Source organism: Caretta caretta, chromosome 2, assembly GCF_965140235.1.
Source record: "Caretta caretta isolate rCarCar2 chromosome 2, rCarCar1.hap1, whole genome shotgun sequence".
In the NCBI taxonomy this organism is placed as follows: Eukaryota; Metazoa; Chordata; order Testudines; family Cheloniidae; genus Caretta; species Caretta caretta.
The window spans coordinates 53,446,281-53,470,780 of record NC_134207.1 but is presented as its reverse complement, the minus strand read 5'-3'; the positions used below and the strand labels follow the sequence as shown (position 1 = coordinate 53,470,780).

The window sequence follows — 24,500 nt, the reverse complement described above, 5'->3', positions numbered from 1 at the left end:
TCCCTAGTTTGTTTATGAGAAGGTCATGCAAGACAGTATCAAGATATACCATCTCTACTGCTTCCCCCCATCCACAAGGCTAGTTACACTGTCCAAGATGTAGCCTTTCGAGAGAGGTGCTGAAGGGAAAGACATAAATGGCATGTTGATGATCTGTTGGGTTTGGAAGACATCCCCCCTAGAATGCTCTCCAACAAGTTTTACCAGGAGAAGGGCTGATCATTTAAGATACGTTTGCTATGGAATGAGTCTACTATTTTCCTATGCCTATCAAAACCCCAGTTGTAGTGCTGCTTAACAGGCTGATGTTATGGAGAGGAAGTCTCTCCTTCTGGTGTTTTAAGCTTCCTATTGTGCAGTGTATAGCCTAGTGTGTAAAGCTGATTTTTGGAGCCTTTTTTTAAAAACAAACAATTCTTAAAAAGTTAATAAAATCTCATGAGTCATCGCTAATGGGTAAAGAGTCACATTTACTAGAACTTCCCTAGATTGTAAATGGAAAATCTGTTCAATTAAAATAATGTATTCATTGACTGACTGTAATTAGGGATATGCATTAATCTATGGATCCAATACCCACAGATTGGAGAAGGACAAGAATTAATACTGCTGTACATATTGATCAAACCTAGTAAATGGATAAACGTAAGAGAATACATAAAGAAAAACATATGTTCTCAGGAATACATAGGGGAATCCTCTTAAAAGATTATCTGAAATAGGACTAAACCTGCTAAAGGAAGGATTTTTACTGTAATGTCATGGCTGTGCTTTTAAGCAGCTTCCACTATATTCAATTACTATTGATTCATTAGTTACATGAACTGTACATCTCTAATTAAAATCCTCTTTCCTTCCAGCCTTGCCACCAGCAGGAATGCTTAAATAGATTTACTATGAATTGAAAAAAAAGTGATAAAAAGATTAATTAGAAAACACTAGCCAAAATACCCTGACTTTCTCTGTGTGTTTCTCAGTAACATGTGGTAATCTCTCCCCTCAGTGCCTCTCCCTAAGAAGAAGCTGCTGTGGATGATGTATTTTCCTAATCTTCAGTCAGTGCATCACCATCATTTTGATTTTTTTTTTTAATGCCAATTAGACAAAGCCCTGGCTCACACAGATTGACCCTTCCCATCTTCGGAATTGGAAATACCTATTGCTAAAAGTACCTGACACCAAAGAACAAAAGCCCTGGGAAATGAGAACAGTGCTTTTTTAATTGTCAAGCTCATGTCATGGAGAACTGACTAAATAAGCAATATTCAACTGTGAGGAGTAGGAAAACCACTTAACTTCGTAAAAAGCCACTGATAAAACACCATGCAAAGTCCCAATGTTGCCTGGTGATATTTCTGCCATGGACTTGTATCATAATGACAAGAGCTGGGCAAATAATTCATAACAAATAATTTAACAGAAGTATGGTGCTTCTCTCTCCCTGTTGGCAGAATTCAACCTTGTGCAGGAGCCAGTGTAAGTTCTACGCAATACTTAAGAACTATTTAAGCTCTGGGGGCCTTATGTAGCACAATAAAAAGTTTAAGGGCTTGATCCTGTAAGTAACTGAGCACTCTGGGCCCAGTCCAAAGCTTTTGAAAATGTGAGTAATCCCATTGACATTACTGGAAGGGGCTGCTCACATGCCTTAAGTTAAGCATATGCTTAAGTGCTTGTCTGGATAAATGCCTGAGTGCTCAGGACCTGATCAAAAAGTAGAGAACATCTTCCTCCTTCCCTAAATATATTCCCATATTATTCCAACCAGAATCACACTAGCAGCACCACTTAGGAATCTATTAGAGTCATTAATTCCTTGAAGGATTAGATGGCTTCCTGATTCTCTGACCACTTTTATACCCCACCCCCCAGTAGTGTTTAGAGAAACATTGGTGGAGGGGTATGCCAATTCAAAACCTACTGGAGACTCCTCCACATCAAGAGAGTCCCCAGCTAGGGAGTTATGAGAGTATTCTCTCTAGAAGTGTCTGCATATAAAAGTTAGTAGTTGGCTAGTGGGTAATGTGCCAGTAGATGGTCTCAAGAATATGTCGTATTCTTCACTGATTTTGTAAGACCAATAATACTTGTTGGTGTGCAATGCAAATAGCTTCCTCTGTGCAGCTCTTTATAAGACGCTCAACAAGGAGATGCAGCCAAATTCTATTCCAGAAAATCTGGCCATCTAAATTCATTTGAAATTTTCATGACATAATTCAAGTGGCACTCTCTTTCCTGACTGAATGACTCCACTAATGAACCAACAGCAGCACAAATTTCAAACTGCATACTTGAGTGTAAAATTTTCAGTTTGAAATTCTCACTGTGTCTGGTCGGTAACCATTCAGATTTCACTCATGGCAAATATTTGGAATAGTCTGCCTAGAGATGTGCTTTTTCCAAGATTTGCACTGGGGATACCTGATCACTAGAAGATTTATGGAAAGTGAACACAAAGGTCAAGACACATTCAAAGTGAAACTGTTTAAAAATTCTACTGAAAATTCACTTTTTTGGCTATGCATTTAGTATTATAACTCAACATCACAAAGATACAAGATCATGATAAAAATATTGCAAAGTTGTGTTAGAATATCATACCATGAATAATTGCTGGCTCTCTGTTTTCATTTGTCACTCTCTTTCCACTCCCCCAACCCTCAGTTTCTGAGAAGGCATTGGTAGTGTTTCTCCCCCTCTGTCCCTCTTCCCACTCAGTTCCTATCCATGAAGACAGTGGTTCATTCCGTCACTAGTTCTCTCTCCTCCAGTCTTCTTGCTGTTTGGAGGGAGGTCAGAGAGTCCAATGTCTGATCCTTTCTCATCTCTCTGAAGAAAGTAAGGTGGTAATAAAAAGGTAAGAATCATGATAATGATCATTTCCTGAGCACTGCCCCTAGCCTGAGCACTGTTCTGACGAAGAGGAAGGCTAAGTTTACAAGGCTAAGACCAGATAGAAAGCATAGAGTTTCAGTCAAACCTATAGACTCTGGACAGCCACATGCAATGTTGTTGTAGCCATGTCAGCCCCAGACCTGAAGAAGAGCTCTGTGCAAGCTTGAAAGCCTGAACTTGGGCCAATAAAAGATTACCTCACCCACCTTGTCTCAGCCACATGAAATTATCTGTGGGTTAAATATTACTAGGCTAAATCATCTAAGTAATGAGGAAGATCTTGGATTTTTTATGATTACCAGAAGAGGCCTCATGGACAGTTTTCAAACCAAGGAATTACTATTTTCTGTTGTTTTCTTTTCACCTTTTTGTCCTTTCTGATACTCATATAAATAATCATAATGAAACTCAGGCATTTATATAGCACTTTACATCTCCAAATTGCTGTGCAAATATTAAGTAATTCGACACAGTATAGCAGCCACCACATCCCCTAAAACAAACCTTTTCACTTCTAGAGGAGCGGTGAACGAACTAAACTAGACTCCCTTACATTGACTTACGCCATGTTTACACTATCCTACTGTAATTCCTGTTGTGTAGATGCTTCCTACATCTACGGAGGGGAAGAGGAGTTCATCCCTATAAGAACTCCAGCTCCCCAAAGCAATGGCAGCTAGGTTGATGGAAGCATTCTTCCAATTGATCTAGCTGTGTCTACACTGGGGAGGTCAGTATGGATTTTTCACACCCTGATCAACAGAACTATGTTGGCCTAACTTTTAAGTGTAGGTCAGGCCTAAGAGTTTTAGACCAACTTACACCCATTTACTGAATGTATAAAGTCTAAGGGCTTGTCTTCACTATGGAACTGAATCAGCGCTGCTGCAATCGATGCAGCAGCATTGATTTAGCAGGTCTAGTGAAAATATGCTCAGTCAATGGAGAGCACTCTCCCATAGATTTCTGTACTCCACCTCAATGAGAGGTGAAAGCAGCGTCAGCAGGAGAGCATCTCCTGCCGACATAGTGTAGTGTGAACCCTGTGGTAAGTAGAGCTAAGCTACGTCAACTTGAGTTACGTTACTAACTCAAATTGCGTAGCTTAGATCGACCAGTGGTGGTAGTGTAGACCGGGCCTGAGTATTAAGGAGTCTGAACTGGTGAGACTTATGCACAAGGAGCTGAAGATCTAAGTTACAATAGGGACTGTCTGCTTTAACTTACACATTTCACCTCCCTGATGGTTGCTTTCCTTGCTAATATGAAGACAAATTCTATTCTCATTTACTCTAGTGTACATCTAGAGTAAATGAGTAAATGTTTATGGAGTTATTCCAGATCTATACTGATGTGATTGAAAGCTGAATTTGAACACAGATTCCCTTATACTCAGCCGGCCATTGTTGGGAGGGTACATGTGTGCACTGCATGTTGGCAAGTGAATATAAATCTGTACTAGTCTAAGGGAGTCTAAATAGGTATGATATACAGGTTGGAGGGAAGGGAAGAAGGTATAATGTACACCTGCATAGACTCCCTCTAGTATTATCATTATAACTGTCTGACAGAATTTAATAGAAATGGAACTAACAAGGACCTACAGAAATATAATATGGCTGTATATAAGTTACTGATAAATTCAATAGGTTTTAATAGATTATATTATTCTACTGGCTTCTTTAACCATCCTTTACAATTCTATACTGGGGATAGAACAGGATAAATGAGTCTATAGCCTATTTTAAAAATACACACACATACTATAGACAGGTTATGTCCATTCAATTCTGTGGGACTTCTCTATATAGGTTTCTACATTCACTAAGGCAATGTCTACACTATGGGTATTACAGTGGCATTGCTGCCGTGCTGCAGCTGTGCCATAGTGTAGATGCTTTCTACATCGATAGAGGAACTTTTTCTCTTTATGTAGTAATCCAGCTCCCTCCCGGAGTGCCGGTAACTTGTTTCATGGAAGAATTTTTCCATCAACCTACCTGCCTCTACACTGGGAGTTAGGTCGGCTTAAGTACAGTGCTCAAGGATGTGAATTTTTCATACCCCTCAAAGCTGTAGCTAGGTTGATCTGAATTTTATGTATAGATCAGGCCTTCGATTCACCATTGAGTTTGGCCCATAGTCTGCTATAGAGACTTTCACTTATGTATCCTAGTCACACCCTGAGCGCCATTGTTAAGATGACCTAACCCCGGTGTAGAATTCTTCCACTGACCTAGCTACCACCAATCTGGGATGGGACAGAGGGGTGAATTACCCACATTGATGGAAACCCCTTCTATTGATGTAGGGAGTGTCTACACTACAGTGCTATATCAGCACAGCTGCAGCACTGGTTCTGTAGTGCCTGTAGTGCACACATGGCCTAAAAGTCTCCCCATACCTTTTCCCTAATGGAAGTATGTACTTATCCATGAGTAGGGTAGGTATTTTACTATGCCTGTCACATACAAAGCCATAATCATGGCAAGGTCCAGCCTAATCAAATTCATCCCGCAATTTTCAAATTTTGCATCATGAGTCTAGAACACTTTACAAGTCCGTTTACAAATTAATAACCTTTTATCTGTCAGCGCTACTTTAATGAAATATACATGAAAGTTTTGAAATTTAGACAGATTTGATCTATAATTCAGATGCTTTCTCCAATGAAATATGTTTTTGCTTATCAAATGAACAGAATATATTTACCTTTGTAAATATACCAAGGAAAGTGTCAGAAGTCCCATCATTTAAAACTAAACTGGACAGAGCACTGGATAATACATCATAGGGAACAATACTGCCTTAGAAGGGGAATTAGCTAGATGATCAACTAGGTTTTATTTTATCACTAATTCTCTGAATCTCTGTCCATCTGCCTGCAGCTATCGCCATTTTTAATAAATGCAGATACCTATATTTCCTCCCTAAAGACTGCAGTATTGTTGAACATATCTATTGTACAATTTATTTATTTTCACAGAAATGTAGGGCTGGAAGGGATCTGAACAAGCCACCTAGTCCATCCTCCTGTGCTGAGGCAGGATTAAGTATACCTAGACCATTCCTGACAGGTGTTTGTCTAACCTATTCTTACAAACTTCAAATGGTGGGGATTTCCCAGTCTCCCTATGTAAACTGTTCCCATACCTAACTATCCTTATCATTCAAAAGATTTTCTTAATATCCAACCTGAACCTCTCTTATTGCAAACTAAGCCATTTCTTTTTGTCCTATCTTTGATGGACATAGAGAAAAATTGGTCACCATCCTCTTTATAACAGCCTTTTACATATTTGAAGACTGCTAATGTCCCTTCTCAGCCTTCCGTTCTCTAGACTAAACATGTCCAATTATTTCATACTTTCCTCACTGGTCATGTTTTCTAAACCTCTTGTTATTTTTGTTGCTGTCCTCTAGATTCTCTCCATTTTGTTCATATCTTTCTTAAAATGTGGTACCCAAAGCTGGACACAGTACTCCAACTAAGGCCTCACCAGTGTTGAGTGGAGCAAATCAATTACCTACAGTGTCTTACATATGACACTTCCGTTATACACCCCAGAATTTAGACTTACAGAAGAACTAAAAACGATACCATCCATATGCTCTAAGTGACCTTGACACAGTTTAAAAATACATGTGCTGGAAATTAACATAATCCACCACAAATCCCCTCTCCCTCCCTTTCAAATAATTCCCCATCCTTAGTTCCTCCCCCATTTTCAAGTGAGAAAAAGGATCAACCTTGTAATGAGCCCTGAAGATCATAAAAGCATAAGGCACAAGTTGCCTATGTACCTGTAAATTTAGTGGTTTCATCAACTTGATTAAAACACTGCACAATGCTTTGAAAATTCAATACTTTTGTTTCCTTCATTACTTTTATGAATATATAGAAAAAAGTCTGCACAAAAATACATGACCCCAAAAAACCATGACTCACCTGAATAAATTCCATTTCTGCGAATTACAAAAGCCAAAAATGTTTAACAGTGGCTAGGAAAGTAATTCACCAACATTTGCTGAGAGATGCATATATAATATAAAATGAAATTATATATAACATTTCTCCTTTAGAAGACATTCTGTGATTATGTAGCAAGATGTAGGTCACATAATAAGAACACTGTGGGCCAGACACTTAGCTGGTGTAAATCAGAAAAACTGCATGAACCCAGTGGAACAGTACCACTGTATACAGCTGAGAATCTTGCCCTTTGTCTTTAAATGTTTATTCCTGAACACGTACTAATTCCAGGGCTTTGTCAACTGATCTATTATATTATCTTAGTTCATCTCACAGCCAGTATATGACTTTTCCATGCACTATGTCCTTGCACTTTAAGCCCAGCCTAGCTTAAAATGCAACTAGCAAATGGATTTTCCACCACTTCCTTTGGGAGTCTCAGACTTCATTGTTAAAAATTGGTTCCTAGTATTCAGTCCAACTTTTCCTTTACTCAGTTTCATCTCACGCCCTTAATTATGTGTTCAAAGTTAGCACATCTCTTTAATAATAGGGATATTATTTTTGCGGCCTTTCTGTAAAAGAAGGTGTATACTACACTAAGTGGTTTACACATGAGCTGGGGAGGAAACCATTTTCTCAGCTTATGACACTTTAATTTAGAAGAAGGATGAAACTGAGACTTTTAGAAGTTTTTCATAAAAAAAAAATCAAGAGATAGACCACCACCCCAGAAAAGCCAAGAGCTGAGCACATTTACTTAATATGTGGGAGACCCAGGTTCAAGTCCCTGTTCTGTTTGAACGCAGGTCTTTGCACATCCTAGGTAAGTGCCCTAACCAATTGGCTATTGTGGAGTGGGTCTCTCCAGTTGGAGATGTTCCACTTTGTATTAAATATTCAGCGGGCCACAAAAACAGAGAGGCTGACTCTATACCCCAGATATTATGGCACTCACTTGGAATGTGGGTGTAATGGGGTGCACTCACCTCTCACAAGAACTCCCTTTTTCAGTGCAGTGTGCCTGTACACTCACTCCATTTGTGGTGGGTCTTCGCTGACTCAGCCCTCCAGCCACGTCACACATAGTCTGTTGTGAAATAAAAAATGAAGCAAACCCCTTCCAGGGTACAAGTCCAACAGGGGCCTCACTCCGTGCCCTCTGTAACATCTCTCTGAAGTTGTCTCTGCTTCAAAAAATATAGTGTGGTGCCCCAGGGCTCCCTCCCTGGGGGCGATGTCTTCACCCTCTCAGGGCCTTTCTGGCTGCAACTCTCCAGCTGGGCCACTATAGTTCAGTTCCCCTTCTGGGGTGCTTAAAAGTCCAGGCCACTTTCTCAGTGGCTGGTGGGGGGGACCCAGTCCCACCCTCTATTCCAGGACCCAGCCAAGGGACCCTACAGATAGCAGCCATGCCATGTCCCTTTCTCTAAGTTGCACTGCTACTCTAATTCCCTGGGACACTTCCCTATGGCTCCAGCACATTCTTCACCATTATCTCAGGGCCTTGTCCTGGTGAAGTCCCAGCAGCCAGCCCAGAGCTCCATCTTGCTCTCCATGGCTTCTGACAGCACTGCCCTGTCCAAAGTCCTGCGACTCCCTCAGCCAGCCAGGTGCACCATCCACTCTCCTCCAGGTCTAGCAAGGAACTGATCTCCCACTGCCCCTGCAGCTCTTCTTATACTAGCCTGCTGTGCTCTGATTGGCTGCTTCCCCCACAGCCACTGTAGGCAGCTTGAAGGACCTCTCTACTGCCTTTTTCTGGGACGGGGTGCAGCAGGGGGCTTCCAGATCTAGTCCACCCCATCACACATGGGTTCAAGTCCTGGTTCCAAATCAAGCAGAGCAGAGACAAGACTTAAAAAAGGTGAATGCTCGACTCACCAGGATCTCTCTCTCTCTCTCTCTCTCTCTCTCTCACACACACACACACACACAATCACTCTCATTTGGACCAAAAACTCCATCCTGGACCTGAGAAACCTTTCCTAGATAAATTTTAATTGAAATTGGTAAATTCCCTTAAAAAGTTTGTTTTGATGAAACAGCATTTTCCAACTAAAAACCATTTAGTCAAAGACTTTCCAGCCAGCTCTATTCACAAACTGTGAGTGTATGTGTTTATAAGCTCATTAATGACAACAATTTTATCAGAAAGCCACTAAGTAAGAATGAATATGCAAACTAATTTTAAATGTCAAGTGAACTCTAAAGCATACACAGGTATCGATTTTATATGCTGACAATGAGACAAGTACTAGTCGGTCAATGACAAAGACTAGTATATAATCACAGCGCCTTACTAAATCTTTTAATTGGCCTTTTGATAGTTATAAGTCTCCCTGATGATGTTCTGGAAATTATCCAGGTCATCAATCTTAGTGAGATGATGCTGAACCTTTTTCCTACTTAGGTGCTAGGTATGTAAACTGGGGAACAAATGGATGATTCCGCATCAAAAATTATTAGGGGATTGGACAGACTGGTACATGAAGAAAGATTAACGACCCAAACAACTTGGCTTAGGGGGGACTAAGGGAGTTAGAAAATAATTGATTAAAATATTCGAAGCATGTAAACACTATGGTAGAAGAGGAATTATTTAGTTTTATAGATGAAGATGTAATTTGATCTGCAGACATTAAGTTAACAAAAAGCAAAATGAGGCGATATATCAGAAAGAACCTTCTGACAAAGAGATCTTATAGTCTCCTAAATGTAGCAGTGAAAGTCTAATGCCTTGAGTCATTTAAAACTGGAGTGGACAAAAATCCAGAATATACATCTGTAGATCAATCCTTCACTAGGCCAGGATGTATTAGGTATCCTGAGAGGCCTCTTCTCTCTCTAATGTCTTCCATTATGTGGGAGCACATTTGTTTTTAGGGTGCTTTAAATGTAATTTATTTCAAAGACTAAAGCTGATCTTGTGCATGCCTTGCCTTTCCTATCATATAGGTAGATAATTGATTGTGAACAGTTCAAATGGAATTTCCTTGACATTAAAGGTGGGGTTTTCAAAAGCACCTAAGGGAGTTAGATGCCCAATTTCCTTAGGCATATTTGAAAATCCCACCTTAAATCCTATACAAAATTTGAGAGGCCACCTAAGAAGGAGCTCTTGAGCTGATGTTACTAAATAACAGGTAAGATTGCATGCAATACCTACTGCCCCATCTGCCATGATTCACCTTATTATGACTTTCAATTTGTCAAGGAAGAAGTCAGATTGTGCGAATGTTTTTTAAAATCCCATAGAAGTAGTTATGGTAATATTGCCATTTTACCTTGAAATGAAACTCAAGGAAAATTATTCACAGCACAGGCAGATGAATATTCACTGATTTTATAATTGCACATTTTGCTGAAGCACAAAGTAGATTTCTCTTGCATTACATTTCTTTCACTGGAAAAATGGCAAACTACAAAAGATATTCACCCATCAGAAGTAATATCGCCTTCCCTAGAAGCAATAGCACCCTCCTCTTTTTTGCCTCAAAGCACTGTTTATAATGAGAGCAATGGCTTGACAGCTTTGACTCTTTGCACTTTCAGTGCATGCCAAACAGCCCTTTCATTGTCATGTATGTTGCATGTGGTCCTTATAGTCAAATGTTACGACCAAGAATAATTTAAGAAGACATGATATGTCACTTCAAAAACATCAGGAATCTATTGGGACCATGAAAGGATACATCTTATTGTTATTGAGGTTCTCGCATACCTATTTATTTTCCTAAAATCTCAAATAGTATTGCAAGAACTAAAGCATCTAACAATTCCCAGTGTGACTAATAGATTTCCATATCTTCCAGGATTACAGATTGAAAGCAAATCATGGTAAGAAGTTTTCTCTGGTAAAAAAGAGAAGCAGCATACAAAGACACAGTAAATATAAAAACTCATCACATTCACAAAGCACAGAGACAAATTCCACATCCTACAGGTTAAGAAAGCATGTACTATGGAACTATCATTTCAGTATTGTCATATTTTGTGAAACTATATGTGTGTGAAGTGTAAACTAGTGGAAGAGGGGAGTGGAAATCAGGTCTCCTGGGTTCCATTCCTGCCTTTCCCAATTACTCAGCATGATTTTTTGGCAATTCTTTCATTTTGTCTCTCTGTATTTCAGTTTCTTTTTACACAATGGTTATAATACTGTAATAAAAGCTAATGCTGGTGATGTGCACATAAATGTTTGTAAAGTGCTTTGAGATCCTTGGATAAATGCCAGTTATTAATTATTATGTTAGGTAGGTATTAAATAAAGCATCCAAGCCACAAACCTTTTCATAAAAAGAGTGAATGGAAGGGGATAGATTGCATCTTCCAGCTCCCTATTCTTTGATAAATTAAGCCAAATCTAGGGCTCAATCCTCCAAAGACTTACAGAGGTGAGTAACTTCACTGCCGGGTTACTGCCAATTTAACCTTTGAAGGAAAAAAATGAATATATTGTTGATAGACATTTCATAGTGCACACACACACATACCAGATTCCTGCTGTGAACCAGAAAGAAACAAAATATAAGATAAACCAAAAATTTCACAAAAATTTCATTGCACAATTCTTCTTGTTTTCTGGTTGGGATTTTTGTTTCTCCTCAACTTTAAATGTAACTACTGAAGGATGGAAGTGCTAGTGACAAGGAGACAACAGGTCTGAATTTACAAAATTGCTAAGCCTATTTGTAAGAATAAATCAAAGCTTAAACATTTTAATAATCCAACACAGGATAAAGTAAGTGCTTGATCCAGCTCCCATTGAAATCAAAACCAAAAGGTAAATAATTTTTGAGGTGGTCACATATTAGTAAATTGTAGCTGCCCTTTCTACTGGCAAATAATGGAAGTTCTTACCAACTGACATTCTCGCAGTACATTTCAAATGCACACATTTCAAGGGCATCTTAGACATCTGTTCAAGCCCATTTTCCCCTCCCTAACTGACAGTAAGAGTTTTACCTTCCTGGTCATGTTCTGTAAGAAGACAAGCAAGCAGTAAAGCAGTTTCTGTGTTTGGCAAGACAAGGTGCAACTTCGGCATGAAGCAAGCATCACATTTTTCTAATGACAGCTCTTGGATACACTGCATCCCTGTGCAAGCATTGCTCACTTAGGAGAGGAACTGAATGAATGTGGGGATGAAAAACTATTTGTCTGTCTCCATGGCACAGCAATGCAACCCAAAAAATCTACAGGGCTGCTTTCCCACAACACCAATAATTTGCTTAGAAAAATATTTCCATGCGTCGTCTTGTGCCTTTGTATTGGACAAAATGTCAACAAGTGTGAATATTTTCGGCTTCCCCATCCAATTCCATAATAACAAAAGAGAAGAGCACTGAGTTCATTATTCCAGTGACATGTAAAATTTGCTTGTGTCTTCTCAGTACATGTCATGAATATAATTGCTGTAGCAAAAGCCTGATGTGACAGAATAGCTGAAGAAAAATAAAAAGAATGTGAAAGCAATGTTCAGCCTGATAATCAAACATGTATTTTACTCAGTGTTTCTTAGCAAACTGTCTGCAAGCATAACTGACAGTTAGGCTATTAGAAACTTTACATACTGTAATTATCTTTCCCTTCAAATCCTTATCGGAGAAGATGTTAGCTTGGTACTGGAATTTGGTTTCTATAAGTTTGAAACTAATTTAGTACCAAAGGAAACTGCTGGATCGACAGCCCCAACAAATGAAATCCTCTCTTCATCTGTAGTATCATGTGCCATACATAACAGGCAGAAGCAGTATATGATTCCTCAGGCTGTCATGGCAGTGGGTCTCACTTAGGGGTGAAATTCTCATTCGCCTTTCTGTGGAGACTGCCAAATGGATAGAGTCATCTGTAGTGGAGGCTGTAAGTAACACAGCATATAACTGAGTTCATATAAGATTCTTCAGATGGAGCTCACATAGCATATTATAGTTGGCCATGCTGAGAATCACAAACATAAAGGCCTATTCAAAACTCATTTAAGTCAATGGGCGTCTTTCCATCAACTTCAATACGCTTTAGCAAGCAACAAGCTTCCATAGATGCTGATATTGCAAAGAACAGGATAGGTACTCTTAGGTGGCTAAGTCCAGCTCCAAAACCTAAAACACTGCACAGAAAACTCCCTGCACTTATAGCAGGGGAACAGACATAGCGATAACAGATTACTAGTTCTGTGAATTTCTATCCGATTTTTTTTTCTGCCTGTCCCAGGGGAAATCCAGTTCAATTAGAGAATGTAAATGGGGTCACCTCTCACCTGTGCCTTAATGGAATTGCTCAGCAGGATCCCAGAAATATTTGTGTGCCCTTAAATGTGTCAGTTTGAACATTTTCTAAAGAACAGTGAAATACCTGCCCTGAAGTGATTAATAAATGTTTGAGATGATTCTCATTATTAATGCACTCGGGCATCATGGCAAAGTTTTGTCTTGAACAAAGTTAACAAGCAAACACTAGGAGGAAGTAAGCAGGAAAAGAGGTTGTCAAATAATTTAGCTGGATGACATCTTTTTACACTGAGCGTAGTCCGGTAAAACGTACAACCTGCTCATAACAATATAAATATATTTTAAAACCTCCATTAAAATAGTACCAAGGGATTGATTTAAAGTTAATTAACACAAGCAAAACATTTCCAAGTTAAGTCTTTCATGCCATCCTTTATCGTTGTTCCTGGGTATTGCTACATGGTATGACTGGGAACCTCAAGAATCACTCTGAGACCTCTCTAGTATCTGTGCACAGAGCAGGTGAAGGTTAAGGCTTTAGCCATAACTTTGATTTTAATTACTTGCAATAGTATAAGTCAAATCCCAAGCTTCATTTCACTGTAGCTTTTAAAGATTTAATTTCCCTTTTCTTTTTAAAGCTAATACAGCATTTTTAAAAAGGGATTATGACCAGCATTTTCCTTAGGACTTGTCTACACAGTGCCTTACGCTCACCCGAAAGTGCATTTTAATGGCACATCCGGTTTTCACCCCAATGTCATTCTAGCCTAAACCCAATTCAAAATAAGGGCATTCTTAGTGTCTACCATGCCACTGGCCTGGAACACCAGATAGGTGAGTTTACCCACTTCGTTTTTTACAACTACAAAACTGGGTCCCTATCGTTAGGAGTTCATACTGTCTGAGAGACAATCAGGTAGACAGAGGTTAAGGGGAGGGAACAGGGTGCATTTAGATCAGCGTACATGGTGCCGCACCAGGTAGGGTGTAAATTCTAATTCACAATCACCGACCCTGCTGGCATGCACTGAAAGTTCCCTAGTGCATGTTACTGTAGTACTGTTTGAAACAGGACTACAATAATGTCCACTAGGGAATTTCTAGTGCACAGCAGCAGGGCCCACATGGGCCAGTTATTGCACAACACTCTGGTGTGCATTAGAATTTAAACAAGCCCTTAGTCTATGTTCCACCCACTTCTGTTCAGTCTCTATAATAGTGTTTGGAGCTATGAAGCAATGCAATGAGACAGTCATACTACTGGGCAGATGCCATTGGCGTCTATATGGCTGCAGCAGTTCAACTAAGAGGAGAACTTGCCCATTAATGTATCTCCAGATGTATATCCTCAACAACACACCCTGGAAGCAAACAATATAATGGACTCTTAAATGCATTGGGTCAGTGCCTGGCAGACAGCTCCTGAGGGGCACATTTTCAAAGGAGACTATAACAAATGTTCACACATTGTGCGGGGACAGTTGCCACTGTTATATAAGGGAGCTGGGGTTGGGAAGTTTAGGGAGATCACTCTTCACATAGCAATGATGGATTCTTGACTGCTGATCAGAACAGAGAGCTGCCTGCTGCAACTAGGAGCTCTGGGTTTTGCGGTTTAAGGCGTTTGCAAAGTTAAAATAAAACAACTTATTTAACATAAGCTCCCCTGGCATTAGCGTAAAGAACACCACACACTGAACCCACATATGCTGGCAAGTGCACAGACTAGGGACAGATTGTGACAAGCATCCCCACATTTAAGGCCTGCAGAAGACCATCCACATTTGCATTCCCCGCACTCAGAAGAGAGAAGGGCCTGTTCCTACAGTGAGCTCCAGAGGAGCAGCGCACCCCAAAAGAGGCAGAAGGGTAGGGAAGAAAGGGGCCAAAGGTCCAGCCCACTCCACCCTTCTCAGAGTGGTCTGGCTGCACTAAGGACAGTGTAGCCTGTGACATCTCCCTATTCACCAGGCTTCGTGGAGAGGGATCGTCTCCCCCAGATACCATCGTATCTAAGCACCCTGTGAGTAAGAGCTGCAGAACTGAGCTGATATTATAGACAAGGCCTTGGTTTGAAAGCTAATTCTGTTCTCTGCACATTCCAGTTAACAATCATTATGGTCTCCCATCCAGATTTTAATTTGGGCCTCCTGATTTTCTTTTACATTCTCCCACTTGCTAGCAGGTCTTTTTTTACTGGATATTAGATACAAATGCTGTCTCTAATGTTTCCTACAATCTTTTAAAGCCCTGTTACCCCATTGTGACAAACACCTTGTAACAGAATGGAACAAATGGATGAGCCACTATTATATAGAGTTTGGTCAAAAAGAAAATTACCCACTTTCTTCTAATGTCTTTTCAAACCTCCTGTAATTACTGGGCCATGTGCAAACTTCATCATTTTTGCTTGTGTTAATCTGGGCCTAAAGTGAAACGTTAATTTTCATGGAAATTACACAGGAAATGGAATGCTGTCCCTGGAGCCAACAAGGAATCGTGCAAAAGAAAATAGCTTCTTATTTTGGGATAAAACAAAGAGGGAGCGAGAGGAAGAAGGACGTTGCAGACTGTCAGAACCTTATCTCCTACATAGTGCTGATCTGCATTGCCATTCTCACTTGGCCAGATTCTGATTCCTTTATTCATGTTGTGCAGCCCCTGATTCCAGGAATGGTTCTGCTGATTTCCGTGGACCCTTAGCTTCAGTAAGTGTACCAGAATCTCAATCATTTTCTTTGCCTTTTGCTGTAGCATTATGACAATATGACCAGTGGGGAAAAAACTGTACTGACCGACACCTTAATATCTAGCCATTGAAGGAAACAAAGAAGAACATGTTTCAGAGTAGCAGCCGTGTTAGTCTGTATTCGCAAAAAGAAAAAGAGTACTTGTGGCACCTTAGAGACTAACCAATTTACTTGAGCATAAGCTTTCGTGAGCTACAGCTCACTTCATCAGATGCATGCAGTGGAAAATACAGTGAGGAGATTTATATACACACAGAACATGAAAAAATGGGTGTTATCATACACACTGTAAGGAGAGGTTTTAGTTGGGGTTCTACTTGCACTATATTGATGACATCTTCATCATCTGGACCCATGGAAAAGAAGCCATTGAGGAATTCCACCATGATTTCAACAATTTCCATCCCACCATCAACCTCAGCCTGGACCAGTCCACACAAGAGATCCACTTCCTGGACACTACGGTGCTAATAAGCGATGGTCACATAAACACCACCCTATACCAGAAACCTACTGACCGCTATTCCTACCTACATGCCTCCAGCTTTCATCCAGACCACACCACACGATCCATTGTCTACAGCCAAGTTCTACGATACAACCGCATTTGCTCCAACCCCTCAGACAGAGACAAACACCAACCAGATCTCTATCAAGCATTCTTACAACTACCATACCCACCTGCTGAAGTGAAAATACAAATTGACAGAGCCAGAAGAGTACCCAGAAGTCACCTACTACAGGATTGGCCCAACAAAGAAAATAACAGAACGCCACTAGCCATCACCTTCAGCCCCCAAGTAAAACCTCTCCAACGCATCATCAAGGATCTACAACGTATCCTGAAGGACGACCCATCACTCTCAGAAATCTTGGGAGACAGGCCAGTCCTTGCCTACAGAAAGACCCCCCAACCTGAAACAAATACTTACCAGCAACCACACACCACACAACAGAACCACTAACCCAGGAACCTATCCTTGCAACAAAGCCCATTGCCAACTGTGTCCGCATATCTATTCAGGGGACATCATCATAGGGCCTAATCACATCAGCCACACTATCAGAGGCTCGTTCACCTGCACATCTACCAATGTGATATATGCCATCATGTGCCAGCAATGTCCCTCTGCCATGTACATTGGCCAAACTGGACAGTCTCTACATAAAAGAATAAATGGACACAAATCAGACGTCAAGAATTATAACATTCAAAAACCAGTCGGAGAATCATAGAATCATAGAATATCAGGGTTGGAAGGGACCTCAGGAGGTCATCTAGTCCAACCCCCTGCTCAAAGCAGGACCAATCCCCAATTAAATCATCCCAGCCAGGGCTTTGTCAAGCCTGACTTTAAAAACTTCTAAGGAAGGAGATTCTACCACCTCCCTAGGTAACGCATTCCAGTGTTTCACCACCCTCCTAGTGAAAAAGTTTTTCCTAATATCCAACCTAAACCTCCCCCACTGCAACTTGAGACCATTACTCCTTGTCCTGTCCTCTTCTACCATTGAGAATAGTCTAGAACCATCCTCTCTGGAACCACCTTTCAGGGGGTTGAAAGCAGCTATCAAATCCCCCCTCATTCTTCTCTTCTGAAGACTAAACAATCCCAGTTCCCTCAGCCTCTCCTCATAAGTCATGTGTTCCAGACCCCTAATCATTTTTGTTGCCCTTCCGTTCTGTGGTGACCTAGAATCCTATTTTCAACGTCTCCAACTCAAGGAATATTTCCAACACACCTCTGAACAACATACTAATCCACAGAGACCTTCCTACCAAGACTACAAAAAGAAGGACTCTGGGTGGACTCCTCCTGAAGGTCGAAACAACAGACTGGACTTCTACATAGAGTGCTTCCACCGACGTGCACGGGCTGAAATTGTGGAAAAGCAGCATCACTTGCCCCATAACCTCAGCCATGCAGAACACAGTGCCGTCCACAGCCTCAGAAACAACTCTGACATCATAATCAAAAAGGCTGACAAAGGAGGTGCTGTTGTCATCATGAATAGGTCAGAATATGAACAAGAGGCTGCTAGGCAGCTCTCCGACACCACTTGCTACAAGCCATTACGCTCTGATCCCACTGAGGGTTACCAAAAGAAACTACACCATTTGCTCAAGAAACTCCCTGAAAAAGCACAAGATGGTGGAGTAGCATAAGTAATAAATATAAGTATAAGTAGCATAGAAATAAGAAGCGATGAAATGGATAAGACAGAGTCCGTCTGGGCAAAAATTACATTGGGGAAGAAAACTATTAGAGCCTCCCCTGGGATAGTGCTTGGGATGTGCTATAGACCGCCGGGATCTAATTTGGATATGGATAGAGTCCTTTTTAATGATTTTAATAAAGTAAATACTAATGGAAATTGTGTGATCATGGGAGACTTTAACTTCCCAGATATAGACTGGAGGATGAGTGCTAGTAATAATAATAGGGCTCAGATTTTCCTAGATGCGATAGCTGATGGATTCCTTTATCAAGTAGTTGCTGAACAGACTAGAGGGGATGCCATTTTAGATTTGGTTTTGGTGAGTAGTGACGACCTCATAGAAGAAATGGTTGTAGGGGATAATTTTGGCTCAAGTGATCATGAGCTAATTCAGTTCAAACTGAACGGAAGGATTAACAAAAATAAATCTGCAACTAGGGTTTTTGATTTCAAAAGGGCTGATTTTCAAAAATTAAGGAAATTAGTTAGCGAAGTGGATTGGACTGAAGAATTTATGGATCTAAAGGTAGAGGAGGCCTGGGATTATTTTAAATCAAAGCTGCAGAAGCTATCAGAAGCCTGCATCCCAAGAAAAGGGGAAAAATTCATAGGCAGGAGTTGTAGACCAAGCTAGATGAGCAAGCATCTCAGAGAGGTGATTAAGAAAAAGCAGAAAGCATACAGGCAGTGGAAGAAGGGAGGGATCAGCAAGGGAAGCTACCTTATTGAGGTGAGAACATGTAGGGATAAGGTGAAAAAGGCTAAAAGTCAATTAGAGTTGGACCTTGCAAAGGGAATTAAAACCAATAGTAAAAGGTTCTATAGCCATATAAATAAGAAGAAAACAAAGAAAGAAGAAGTGGGACCGCTAAACACTGAGGATGGAGTGGAGGTCAAGGATAATCTAGGCATGGTCCAATATCTAAACAAATACTTTGCCTCAGTCTTTAATAAGACTAAAGAGGATCTTAGGGATAATGGTAGCATGACAAATGGGAATGAGGATATGGAGGTAGATAATACCATATCTGAGGTAGAAGCGAAACTCAAACAGCTTAATGAGATTAAATCAGGGGGCCCAGATAATCTTCATCCAAGAATATTAAAGGAATTGGCACATGAAATTGCAAGCCCATTAGCAAGAATTTTTAATGAATCTGTAAACTCAGGGGTTGTACCGTATGATTGGAGAATTGCTAACATAGTTCCTATTTTTAAGAAAGGGAAAAAAGGTGATCCGGGTAACTATAGGCCTGTTAGTTTGACATCTGTAGTATGCAAGGTCTTGGGAAAAAATTTGAAGGAGAAGGTAGTTAAGGACATTGAAGTCAAAGGTAAATGGGACAAAATACAACATGGTTTTACAAAAGGTAGATTGGGCCAAACCAACCTGATCTCCTTCTTTGAGAAAGTAACAGATTTTTTAGACAAAGGAAACGCAGTGGATCTAATTTACCTAGATTTCAGTAAGGCGTTTGATACCGTGCCACATGAGGAATTATTAGTTAAATTGGGTAAGATGGGGATCAATAGGAAAATTGAAAGGTGGATAAGGAATTGGTTAAAGGGGAGACTACAACGGCTCCTATTGAAAGCTGAGCTGTCAGGCTGGAGGGAGGTTACCAGTGGAGTTCCTCAAGGATCGGTTTTGGGACCAATCTTATTTAATCTTTTTGTTACTGACCTCAGCACAAAAAGTGTGAGTGTGCTAATAAAGTTTGCGGATGATACAAAGCTGGGAGGTATTGCCAATTTAGAGAAGGACAGGGATATCCTACAGGAGGATCTGGATGACCGTGTAAACTGGAGTAATAGTAATAGGATGAAATTTAATAGTGAGAAGTGTAAGGTCATGCATTTAGGGATTAATAACAAGAATTTTAGTTAGAAGCTGGGGACGCATCAATAAGAAGTAACACAGGAGGAGAAGGACCTTGGAGTATTGGTTGATCATAGGATGACTATGAGCTGCCAATGCGATATGGCCATGAAAAAAGCTAATGCAATCTTGGGATGCATCAGGAGAGGTATTTCCAGTAGGATAAGGAGGTTTTAGTACCGTTATACAAGGCACTGGTGAGACCTCACCTGAAATACTGTGTGCAGTTCTGGTCTCCCATGTTTAGGAAGGATGAATTCAAACTGGAACAGGTACAGAGAAGGGCTACTAGGATGATCCGAGTAATGGAAAACTTGTCTTATGAAAGGAGACTCAAGGAGCTTGGCTTGTTTAGCCTAACTAAAAGAAGGTTGAGGGGAGATATGATTGCTCTCTATAAATATATCAAAGGGATAAATACTGGAGAGGGAGAGGAATTATTTAAGCTCAGTACCAATGTGGACACAAGAACAAATGGATATAAACTGGCCACCAGGAAATTTAGACTAGAAATTAGACAAAGGTTTCTAACCATCAGAGGAGTGAAGTTTTGGAACAGCCTTCCAAGGGAAGCAGTGGGGGCAAAAGATCTATCTGGCTTTAAGATTAAACTCGATAAGTTTATGGAGGAGATGTTATGATGGGATAACATGGTTTTGGTAATTAAATATTCATGGTAAATAGGCCCAATGGCCTGTGATGGGATATTAGATGGGGTGGGATCTGAGTTACCCAGGAAAGCATTTTCTGTAGTATCTGGCTGATGAATCTTGCCCATATGCTCAGGGTTTAGCTGATCGCCATATTTGGGGTCAGGAAGGAATTTTCCTCCAGGGCAGATTGGAAGAGGCCCTGGAGGTTTTTCGCCTTTCTCTGTAGCATGGGGCACCGGTCACTTACTGGAGGATTCTCTGCTCCTTGAAGTCTTTAAACCACGATTTGAGGACTTCAATAGCACAGACATGGGTGAGAGGTTTTTTGCAGGAGTGGTGGGTGAAATTCTGTGGCCTGCGTTGTGCAGGAGGTCAGACTAGATGATCATAATGGTCCCTTCTGACCTAAATATCTATGAATCTATGAATCTATGACTGCTGAATTGGAATTAATTTGCAAACTGGATACAATTAACTTAGGCTTGAATAGAGACTGGGCGTGGATGGGTCATTACACAAAGTAAAACAATTTCCCCATGTTTATTCCCCCCACCCACCCACCCGCACTGTTCCTCAGACTTTCTTCTTAACTGCTGGAAATGGCCCACCTTGATTATCACTACAAAAAGTTTTCTCCCCCCCCCCCGCCCCCGCTCTCCTGCTGGTATTAGCTCACCTTAAGTGATCACTCTCCTTACAGTGTGTACGATAACACCCATTTTTTCATGTTCTGTGTGTATATAAATCTCCTCACTGTATTTTCCACTGAATGCATCCGATGAAGGGAGCTGTAGTTCACGAAAGGTTATGCTCAAATAAATTGGTTAGTCTCTAAGGTGCCACCAGTACTCCTTTTTTTAAAGAAGAACATGGAGAATCTCAGACGCTGTTATAGGTCATCACAACTGCCTCTGCAAAAAGAAACAAGGCACTCTACAAATGGAGAGGTGAGAGCTGTGCAAGCCAAAAAGAGGGATAGGGACTAAGGGAAGTGAAGAAATAGCAAGCTTTTGCAAAAAAAAAAAACCCTGCTGATTCATGAATGAATAACATTTCTTTAAAACTAGCTGGTTTGTTAGTGAAAGTTGCTGCATGATTTCCAAGCAGCTTTAACTCATGTGACTGCTATTTCTGCAATGACTAACACCTGCACACAATGCTTCTAGCAGCATTACAAAGATAATTCCCACAGGCACTTAGTAATACAGTTTTAGGTTTAAGGGTGACAACAGCATATGATGGGTCTGTGCTGTAAATTCTGACATGCAAATAGAACTGGGACTACTAAAGCCTAAGAGACGATGCAGTAGATTTTTTAAACAAGGGAACAGTAATTTTCCTACAATATAACATCTAGGTGTTATATTTTTCTTACTTCTCCTTCCTCCTCTCTTTCCTGCCTGTTTCCCCTCACCTCGCCCATTCCAGCTCAGCTCCCTTATGAGAGTAAATCTAGTTTTGTGGAATTTCCCCAGTTTCTTTCTTGTTTCTTTAGCTTCTCAGTCAAATGTGCTTTCCTGCAAACTCAGACATGATTATTCCTCTTACTTTTTTTCTGTGTAAACCCAGTGACATCCAGTATAAATGATTAATTATTATACTGTTCAAGACGGAGACTTATTGTTCGCTTTGTAAATAGCCTTGCGTATTGGGGCCAGATTTTCTAAAGAGCTCAGAGCCAGATTTTTTTGTACTCTGAACTCACACTCATGATCAGATTTTCCTAAGACTCCAGCACACTGCTCATTTCAGTACCTACAAGGAAGGTGTGTTCTTTGAAATGCTGAGCATGTTAGAAAATCTGGCCCAGATGGTCTCATATAAAGGCTCAGTGATGATACTCTGGTATTTTTATAACACCTTTCTTCCAAATGGATCCCAAAACACATTACCAACTTTACAGACTGGCTGTACATGTTCAATTATGGAATTGTGGTGACGGCTCTAGAGTTAGGGTGTTGGTCACCTTCCATTACTGTGTAACCACAGTTACACCTAACAGCTTCAAAAACCCTTAGAACTGAGGGACCTTAGAAATTTGGCTCCATCCTCATGACCCCCTGGAAAATCCATGGAGGGAACAGCCACCCTGCACCTCTTGAAGACACAGTTTGTGTGGAGGGTACGGAACCACTGAGGCCCTACAGCACAGAGAGGGTAGGGAATTCTGTCCCACAGGTTACCTCAGTGGCATCAAAATTAAAAGGTCTGTTGTGGAGAAAGGCCAGCTGAGAACCTCAGCCCATATTTTATTAGGGATGTAATATGCCTCAGGTGGCAACTGAGCCAGTCATGAGTGACAGTCCCTATACGCCACTATCCAGTTGCTAGGGAAACTGCTATAACCAGGTACAATAGTATGTGCAGCATCTTCAGTGTGTACCCAGAGTCTGATCCCCTTTGGGGCATATGATTTCCCTCCTTCAAAAATAAATCACCACAACTCATTGATAATTTGTGCACTAATCACTTTTCCTAGGAGATGGAATCCTGGAAGAAGAGAAGGACAGCTGGCCACATGTCCATAGGATCCATAGTTCTATGTGTGTACAGCCAATCAGGCCATTGAGCTGAGATCTCTTACATATATTTGTTTTTCTTGTCTTTATTTTAAGCCATAAAACAGATGCAAACTAATCTAGTTACAATCACTGGGCAAAATATTGCCACAAGGTGTGCAATGCATAACTCTGCAAAAATGAGTAAGATCTGCGTATATCGACGAATATAAACACAAATGATTGAGAAATTTTGCCATGAAGCACAAAGTGCCTGTGTTAACATATGCAGGACTTTTACTTGTGAGTGCCTGGATATGCAAAAATATGCAGATCTAGGCTAAAAGTGGGCAGAGTTGCCAAAACAAATGAATTTAATCAGCACAGGCTGCCTTCACCAACTGATATACCACATCCATAAAGAAAATGAATAACTCTCTGCTGGCCCTGCCAGGTATATAATGTTCACATCTGAACAATGCCTTGGGACTTGGCGTGACTGTATATACTAGTCCAGTGGTTCCCAAACTTGTTCCGCCACTTGTGCAGGGAAAGCCCCTGGCGGGCTGGGACGGCTTGTTTACCTGCCGCGTCCGCAGGTTCGGCCGATCGCGGCTCCCAGTGGCCGCGGTTCGCCGCTCCAGGCCAATGGGAGCTGCTGGAAGCGGTGGCCAGTACGTCCCTCGGCCCGCACCTCTTCCAGCAGCTCCCATTGGCCTGGAGCAGTGAACCGCAGCCACTGGGAGCCACGTTCGGCCGAACCTGCAGACGCGGCAGGTAAACAAACCGGCCCGGCTCACCAGAGGCTTTCCCTGCACAAGCGGCAGAACAAGTTTGGGAACCACTGTACTAGTCTATAAATATTTTTAGTAAAGAACCCTATACACACCTCCCTTATGCACTCCAACAACATGGTATGTTGGTAAAGACTACTACAAGAAGAAAATCCACCCTCGCATGTAACCAATATTGTATTATACAATCAAAACTTAAAGGGATTGCTCTAGCAATTCATCTTTTCACTAGGATGCTGATGTCCTCCTTAGAGTCAGTGCAACAGGCTAGATATCCCACATACACAGTGCATCAGAGTTCAATAAGGGACACTGTCCTTCTGTGAGATGTGTGGACGTGTGTGTATCTGAACTGGCACCTTGTAAATGCTAAATGCAGCCCTTTATATATTAGAATTTCTTGTATTATATTTTCTTTCATCACTGGGGCTGTATTTGGGTGGCTATACAGCATTCACCAGCTCAGACACAAACTAAGTTGAACCTGTCAGAAAAAGAAGCACATCTAGTAACTATGCTGAACTGTATGAAATAAATTCCTCAGAAATCATCTTCCTGCCAACCCTGCAGCGAATAAGTTACATATTATCCTGTTTTTATGT

The 24,500-nt window shown here is 40.9% G+C and overlaps 1 long non-coding RNA gene across 5 annotated transcripts; it reads right to left on the bottom strand.

The window, feature by feature from the left end:
- Nucleotides 1–450: 450 nt before the first annotated feature.
- Nucleotides 451–21,563, bottom strand: LOC125632582 (uncharacterized). Of its 5 annotated transcripts, none has more exons than XR_012666943.1 (6): nt 21,283–21,563; nt 12,445–12,731; nt 11,837–12,315; nt 11,158–11,302; nt 7,858–8,693; nt 451–2,829 (listed from the first exon to the last, which is right to left on the bottom strand). It is a non-coding gene; the product is annotated as an uncharacterized LOC125632582 (long non-coding RNA). The 5 variants fall into 5 exon arrangements; XR_012666944.1 differs by having other exon boundaries at nt 12,536–12,731; XR_007355362.2 differs by having other exon boundaries at nt 11,837–12,731.
- Between the last annotated feature and the right edge of the window lie 2,937 nt (nt 21,564–24,500).